Source organism: Etheostoma spectabile, chromosome 23, assembly GCF_008692095.1.
Source record: "Etheostoma spectabile isolate EspeVRDwgs_2016 chromosome 23, UIUC_Espe_1.0, whole genome shotgun sequence".
NCBI lineage: Eukaryota > Metazoa > Chordata > Actinopteri > Perciformes > Percidae > Etheostoma > Etheostoma spectabile.
This window is the reverse complement of record NC_045755.1, coordinates 17847839-17855870: the sequence shown is the minus strand read 5'-3', so window position 1 is coordinate 17855870 and position 8032 is coordinate 17847839. Positions and strand designations below refer to the sequence as shown.

Here is an 8032-nt window from a genome sequence, read left to right as displayed (position 1 = left end):
ACACACACACACACACACACACACACACACACACACACACACACACAAACAAGAAAAATTAATTGACAATCAAAAACAAAAGCCTGTAAAGCGAGAGATACAAAAATCAACACTGTCATCCTTTTGTATGACACAGCTCTCTCACCACAGAGCAGCTAAATCCCAGAGAGAACTAGATTTCAGTATAATTTAGCATGTAAAGTTAATTATTCATGGTATGAGACCACATTTCAGAGGGTTTATCTGGAGCTATTTGGTTGAGGAGAAGTGGGAACAGCTTGGAGGAGAGACTGCCAGCAGCACTTTGGGGTGACGGAGACAGATCTGTTCTGTCAGAGGATGAGTCAGCAGTCCCCACCACCCCTTATCTCTCTCTCCATGTTTCACTGTCTGGCTCTCACCCTATTATACTTCCTCTTCTCATTTACTGTCTTCGATATGTTCATCTATTGCTCTGTTTTGATTTCTTCACCATCACCACCTCCTCAGAACCAAAACCTCAAACCATAAAAACAGTTTCCTCCCCTCCGCAGTCAGCCTCACCCACAATGCCCCAGTCCCCCACTGACATTGACACTCATGTCAAGGTTAAGTTGGTAAAAAAGTGACATCACGTTTGTCACACCTACAATGTCCTGATGAAGATAACCTTTGACTGTAAAACGTCGTTAAATGATAAAGATTTTCAAAACTTCAGCTTTGACTGTTGCTTATTTAGTCACAAATATTCATTGTTGCTTTGCAAAATGTTGCATTGTTGTCTAAGATCAGGGGGGTTGAACATGCATATTAAGTCGCTGAAATATGACTTTATTGGAGAAACAAAATCACTAAAAGAAAATGCTGTATTTAATTCAAATAATAGGATAATATCACTTCAATAATTACAGATGAATATGTTGCAAACTGAATTGAGTTGCTTTTAAACATGACTTCAGAAACTGCATTTATCACTGCAATCTATCTTTATCATGGACTCAATTCAATAAAAAGTTTTTGATAAAAGTCATTTTTTTATTCCTCAGGTTTTGTACTATGTGAACGTTTTCTGTATGTAGCTACAATGCAGCAAAGAACAAACCATCTGTGCTTTTTCCCATCCTTTCATCCATACAAACACTTTCTAACTTTTGCAGATTTGGAAAATGCAGAATTTCTGAATTAGAAGTCTTTTTGTGTGTGTGTGTGTGTGTGTGTGTGTGTGTGTGTGTGTGTGTGTGTGTTTGTCTGTCTGTCAATGAAAAAGGTTGTTACAGGAGCATCTGACCCCCCCGTTGAAAGTTTCAGTGGCCACCGTCTTTCTAAAATTATTAACCAGGACAAAGAGGAGTCCACTTACACACAGTGTAACCTGATGACACACTCTGACACACATCCTGACACACACACCCTGACACACACACGCACACGCACACGCAAGCACTCGCCCTTATGACTCTTGGGATAAAAATAGTATTGCGTGGGTGACAAAAGCACAAATGCAAGGACGTATGGTACCTGGCCATATGCCACATATAACGGTGGATCGAACCCACACAAACACACATATAAACTTCATGAGTCTGATGTCAAAAATGTATTCTGATAAATGTATAATTTTGGTGGAAATGATAAAGGATGTTTCAAATGTTGATAGTTTTGATAACTTCTAGGCATAACTGCTGAGATCTGAGGACTTGGCAACATGGTCGTGCCGAGTCCATTACGGGAAGTTTTATTGAAACCACTCGTTTGGAAGGGAAACCAAAGGCAGAAAGTACATGTGTATGGATGAAATCAAACAGAATGTAAAACACAGACTAAGCTCATCTGTGGTTTGCTCTGTTTTGTGTGCATATTTAATCATCTTTGCTGTCGTTTTTGTTTCATTTCTCCCTGTTTCTTACTGAGTTTTTTTTGAGGATATGTGTGTAGAGGAGAGGTGGCAGAAGTATTTAAATCGTTAAATAAAAGTAGCAATACCACACTATAAGAATACTCCATTACAAGTTCTTACAAATTTCAAATTACACGTAAGTAAAAGTACAAAAGCATTATTAGCAAAATGTACTGAAGTACCCAAACTATTTATTTGTCAGAATGGGCCTTGTCAGTGTTAAATCATTAATCTAACTGGCGACCATTATTGAGGCATTAACATGTCAACATGGAGCTGATTTTAAAAGCTTTATACACTTTTGGATAGTTAAATCTATAAACCTAAGTACAATATTTGGTTAAATGTACTTAGTTACTTTCCATCACTGTGTGTATGTGATGTTTGTTGAAAATCTATATTAAAAGAGGAAGTGAAAATGAAGGAAAATGTTTTACTTTCTGATTCAGCTTTGACCTTTTGTGCTTCCTGTTGTGAGCAAGGTTTTTCCAACACAGTGGATTACTGCAATGGATATTTTAGGTGTGTTCACCATCGAAATCTTCAACCGGACGAACGGTATTCTTGCTGCATCGGGCCATTTAGTTGGTGAGTAAAATATAATCACAGTGGAAATGATGGCCTGAACCATGGAAATAAGACCTTGATTGATCATCCAACACACACACACACACACACACACACACACACACACACACCTGTTGCTCTTTCAGGGTTTTTACAGGTTTCACCAAGTCAAATTTAAGACCATCACCACAACATCAACTGAGCTCTAAATTCAGTTTTTTTGTCACGCTAAACTTGTACTTCCCCGTAGCCGAGGATAAAATCAGTTCTATGTCTGTGGTACAATCTGAAAGAGACTCACGCCAATAACACAAAAGCTGATTGGCTGCAATATAAGTTGCATGTTGGTCTCATTTGTAGTTGTAATACAGCAATTATATTTGGACCAGCAAAAGAAAGAACTACAAATAAAAGCATTAGAGGTAGCGTTTCATGGACGTAGGAAAATTAAGACCTGTTTAAATTATGTAAGACAATACTTCAGCAATTTCAAGACTAAAAAGTCTTAAATTCTAAGTATCCATCCATCCATCCATCTTCGACCGCTTATCCGGTGTCGGGTCGCGGGGGCAGCAGCTCCAGTAGGGGGCCCCAAACTTCCCTTTTCCGAGCCACATCAACCAGCTCCGACTGGGGGATCCCAAGGCGTTCCCAGGCCAGGTTGGAGATATAATCTCTCCACCTAGTCCTAGGTCTTCCCCGGGGCCTCCTCCCAGCTGGACGTGCCTGGAACACCTCCCTAGGGAGGCGCCCAGGAGGCATCCTCACCAGATGCCCGAACCACCTCAACTGGCTCCTTTTGACGCGAAGGAGCAGCGGCTCTACTCCGAGCTCCTCGCGGATGACTGAGCTTCTCCCCCTATCTCTAAGGGAGACGCCAGCTTGTACCCTGGATCTCGTTCTTTCGGTCATGACCCAGCCTTCATGACCATAGGTGAGGGTAGGAACGAAAATTGCCCGGTAGATCGAAAGCTTTGCCTTCTGGCTCAGCTCTCTTTTCGTCACAACGGTGCGATAAACAGAATGTAATACCGCACCAGCTGCTCCGATTCTCCGACCAATCTCACGCTCCATAGTCCCCTCACTCGCGAACAAGACCCCAAGGTACTTAAACTCCTTCACTTGGGGTAAGGACTCGAATTCGAAGTATTGTGTCTTAAATAATTTTATACAATAGGGTTGGGTATTGTTTGGGTCTTTTCCGATACCGGTGCTAAAACGATCCTTTTAAAAAGGTGCCGGTGCCTTAACCAATACTTAAAAATAAGAAGAAATTTTACAATAACTTTAAATCCGCACCATCTGTGCACCGTCTGTGTTGTTTTTCCGACAACGGCAGCTGCACACTGCCTAACGTCCCGCTGTTGGAATCCTTGGCAGTGAAATACAGACACCCTTTACACTGTTTAGCTGTTACTATTTTTTCCATCCATCTTTGTCCACTTATCCCGTCAGCACCTCCAGCAGGGGACCCCAAACCTCCCTATCCCGAACCACATCAACCAGCTCCGACTGGGGGATCCCGAGGCGGTCCCAGGCCAGGTTGGAGATATAATACCTCCACCTAGTCCTGGGTCTTCCCCGAGGCCTCCTCCAAGCTGGACGTCCCTCCACCTAGTCCTGGGTCTTCCCCGAGGCCTCCTCCCAGCTGGACGTGCCTGGAACACCTCCCTAGGGAGGTGCCCAGGAGGCATCCTTACCAGATGCCCGAACCACCTCATCTGGTTCCTTTCGACGCGAAGGAGCAGCGGCTCTACTCCGAGCTCCTCTCGGATGACTGAGCTTCTCCCCCTATCTCTAAGGGAGATGCCAGCTTGTACCCTGGATCTCGTTCTTTCGGTCATGACCCAGCCTTCATGACCACAGGTGAGGGTAGGAAGGAAAACTGATCGGTAGGTCGAGAGCTTTGCCTTCTGGCTCGGCTCTCTTATCGTCACAACGGTGCGATAAATTGAATGTTTTACCGCACCTGCTGCGCCGATTCTCCGACCAATCTCCCGCCCTCCCCTCACTCATGAACAAGACCCCAAGTTATTTGAGTTCCTTTACTTGGGGTAAGGACTCATTCCCTACATGGAGTATAGGCACTCCATCAGATTCTCGCTGAGAAGAAATAAAGATATAAAGTACATAATTCCCACAGGCATGAAACAAGAGAAGACAGCCATTTAGTAAAACTATGAATGAATGAGGGAAAAGGCTGTGGTGTGTGTTAGTCATAATGAAACAAATGTGTACCTGAGTGTGTTTTAATGCCAAAAGGCCGAGAGGGAAAGTCAAGCCTTCTAAAAAAAGACCCAGAGGCATCAATGCACTTGACGTACTAATCACAAAACACGGTATCATTTAGAGGTCATGGGACAACACTTTATTTAAGTGAGTCCTAATCTACTAAAAGCAGACAGGATCACAGCCATTACAGCTCACTCCTAAAATCCAACACACAAAAAACTATTTGCAGTGAAGCTTCTACAACATAGCAACCACACACACACACACACACACACACACACACACACACACACACACACACACTGACATGCATCAACTAGACAGGCACAAACCTGTTTTGAGAGTATAAGTGGGGACATACTCCATTACTGGCTGGAATACACATTAAATGACTGATTAAATGAAACTCAACAAACCCAACTCAACACAACATTATCCTTCTAATAAAAACTCTATTTGGGTCGTAGAAATAGTCACATTCTGTGTGTAAGTAGAAGAAGCAAAAGTGTAAAGTTTTGCAGTGTGAGCTAAATATATTTAAATTCTCAACATTAAAAATATGTAAATTGCAGAAAATCCTGATTTATGTATGTTATATTATTACTATGTGTAAGTAGCATTTTAATGATGCAGTTTTTCAATGTAGAGCACATTTTTTAACTACTTTATACATTCCTGAGTAGGTTAATTTAAAGCAATGTTGTTTTGTAATTGTATTTTAAAGCTTTTCAAGCTGTTGTTAAGTTACAAATGCTAAACTACCAAGTATCTTATGTCTATAGTTGTCAAATAAATGTGTAAAAAAGGACAATATTTCCCTCTGAAATGTAGTGGAGTATTAGTATAAAGTAGCCTAAAATACAAATAATCAAGTAAAGTACAGGCAAATCTAAATTGTACTTAAGTACCATACTAGCAATAGCAAGCTGCATATGGACAACCACGTCCAACGAGGCATAATGTTCCTAAAAATCAAACGTTTAATAAATGAGGGTTCACCCAGACCATGGCATAAAGTTAAAATAATGGACGAATACTCCTAGAAAAGGAGAAAGAAACAGACTCTCAGTTTGTTAAAGCCTCCGGAGAAGAGATTAGATTGAATCCTGAATAGTGGAGAACACCACCTACTCTCTCCTCTCGCTCTATTATCGTGTGTCTCTCTCCTTCTCTTCCATTTCTCTCCTCTAATCTGGCACTTTCCCCTTTACTGTCTCTGAAACTAATCGCGCTCCTCTTCATCATCCACTCTCTTCTATTCTCCTCCTCCTCCTCTTCCCACACTCTGGTCTCCTTTTTGTCCTGTACATCACCCTCCCCTTCCATCACCTCGTCCCCCTCTAATCTTCCTCATTTCACTTTTGCTCCTCCTCTACAATTCTTCCACTGCTCTTCTTTCTCATCCTCCCCCTCTCCTTATTTTCATTCGCCTCCTTCTCTTCTTCCTCCTCCTCCTCCAGCAGAGGTGGGTTGTCAGAGTTGCCATGGTGATGCACAGCGGGAGCATCGGCAGCTCCCAGTAATTATATTGGTAGTGAATCTGCTCTCTCAGTGTGTGTGTGTGCGTGTGTGTGTGTGTTGTGTGTTGTGTGTGTGTGTGTGTGTTTGTGTGTGTTGGTGTGCCAGCAACTTTAACAGTAAACTGTAAATGCAGTTACTTAGACCGAAGCCTCATCCCCCCATGTGGGATGACTGTGTAACACACACACACACACAACACACACACACACACACACACACACACAACCAACACACACACACACACACACACACACACACAGCCTATACTGTTTATATTTCGCAGCCTTTACACTCACAGGCTCGAGATGATGTAATCTGTGTGATGCCTCAACATTTTTCTAAATGCAGATCTTGGGTATCCATAGAAGGAGGGGTCAACAGTTACTACTAACAGAACTGTTTGTGTAGTATTCAGGTGATTAAGGTGGAGAGAAACTCGTCTCCACACCAGTCATTTAACCAGTTTCTGTGTACTCAGCGGGCCTCGACATAGCTAGGCAACACCGCTTACAATTAATGATAAAGTAAGAACAAAAGTGATGGCCACACAGATGAAAAGGCAGCTGCAGGTGGGAGGAATTATATTTAACATCTTCTGACTCGTGGAGCAGAGGATGTGGTGGATATATGTGGGAAGAAGTTGGTTAACAAAAGAAACACAACTGCACCAGTGTGGGTTTACTGTACAGTTTAACCAGTTTCCATGTGCAAGCAAATCTTTGTTCAAGGGAAAATGTTTTTTTTAAATGCTTTCATAAGGTTTTTTCAAAAAGGCACTGTGTGGGAAATGTGTCTTTCTTTAGCCGTAATTGTGCCTATAAAGCTTAAAATGTTAAAGTGTCATATGCAGCACAATCTCAGAGGTGTTGTCTGCATAATATGACTTTAAAACTTTAAAAACAACGTGCAGTGTAAAAAAAAAAAAAGATCCTTTATTCGTTTTTCTTGGAGGAGGGTTGTGTGTCTGTACTGCTTGTCATGTTACTCAAAAACAACAAGTCGATTGACACAAAAGGAATCTGCAACTATTTTGATAATCACTTCTTTTTTTTTTTTAAATCAAAACATAAGGCTGGGTTCAATTTGTGGCAAGTGAGTTTATAAACACAGATACCCATAAACTCTTTATTTACACACATAAAAAAAAAGGACTTTAAGGGTACTGGTATTATAATTTTTTTAAACCATACCCAACCTTACATACGTACAATAAGTGTGTATTTAGTCCAAAGCAAATCCCTGTCAATCGGTCCCAAGCGTCAAAGTTAGTAAATGCTGTAAACGTGTTCTTGGTAAATCCCAAATTCCCCAAAAGAACCACGCAGGCCTGCCTGTAAAAAAACTTGCCATTTTTAGCAAATAGCTTGCTAGCTCAAAGTTTGTTGATGTTTCCCAAAACTAAGTGTTTTGCACGATGAGGGACATCCGGCACAAGATCCAGCTGCAACAGATGTTCCGCCGATGATCCGGTGAATTAATTTTCATTGATCCAGACTAACCCGACCAACACAAATGCAATTACTAAAATTCCCTCGGGATGAGTAAAGTCTCTATCTATTAAGGGTGTGCGAAAAAAAAAGAAAAAGAAAAAAAAGGAATCGATTCCCATTCATGAATCGATTCCAGCTCTACTTTCTTTTTGTAATGCCGTGTATACTATCATGGGAAAAGTAACTACATTTACATACAGTGAATCCTTTTTTTAATTGACAATCGAGTTTGAATCAAAAATCGTTTTTGAATCAAATCTTGAGCTTAAAAATTGGTATAGAATCGTTACATTTTCTGAATTGTGCACCCCTACTATCTATCTATCTATCCATCCATCCATCCATC

General features: G+C 41.3%; 1 protein-coding gene and 1 long non-coding RNA gene across 10 annotated transcripts in view; both read right to left on the bottom strand.

The window, feature by feature from the left end:
- The window catches only part of dgki (diacylglycerol kinase, iota), an 86282-nt gene that overhangs the window by 52548 nt on the left and 25702 nt on the right, over positions 1–8032 (bottom strand). The gene's annotated exons all lie outside the window — the stretch shown is intronic.
- The window catches only part of LOC116673379 (uncharacterized), an 18540-nt gene continuing 14119 nt past the window's right edge, over positions 3612–8032 (bottom strand). Inside the window, exon 3 of the long non-coding RNA XR_004327824.1 lies at positions 3612–3688. This is a non-coding gene — a long non-coding RNA (uncharacterized LOC116673379). The remainder of the gene's footprint in view (positions 3689–8032) is intronic.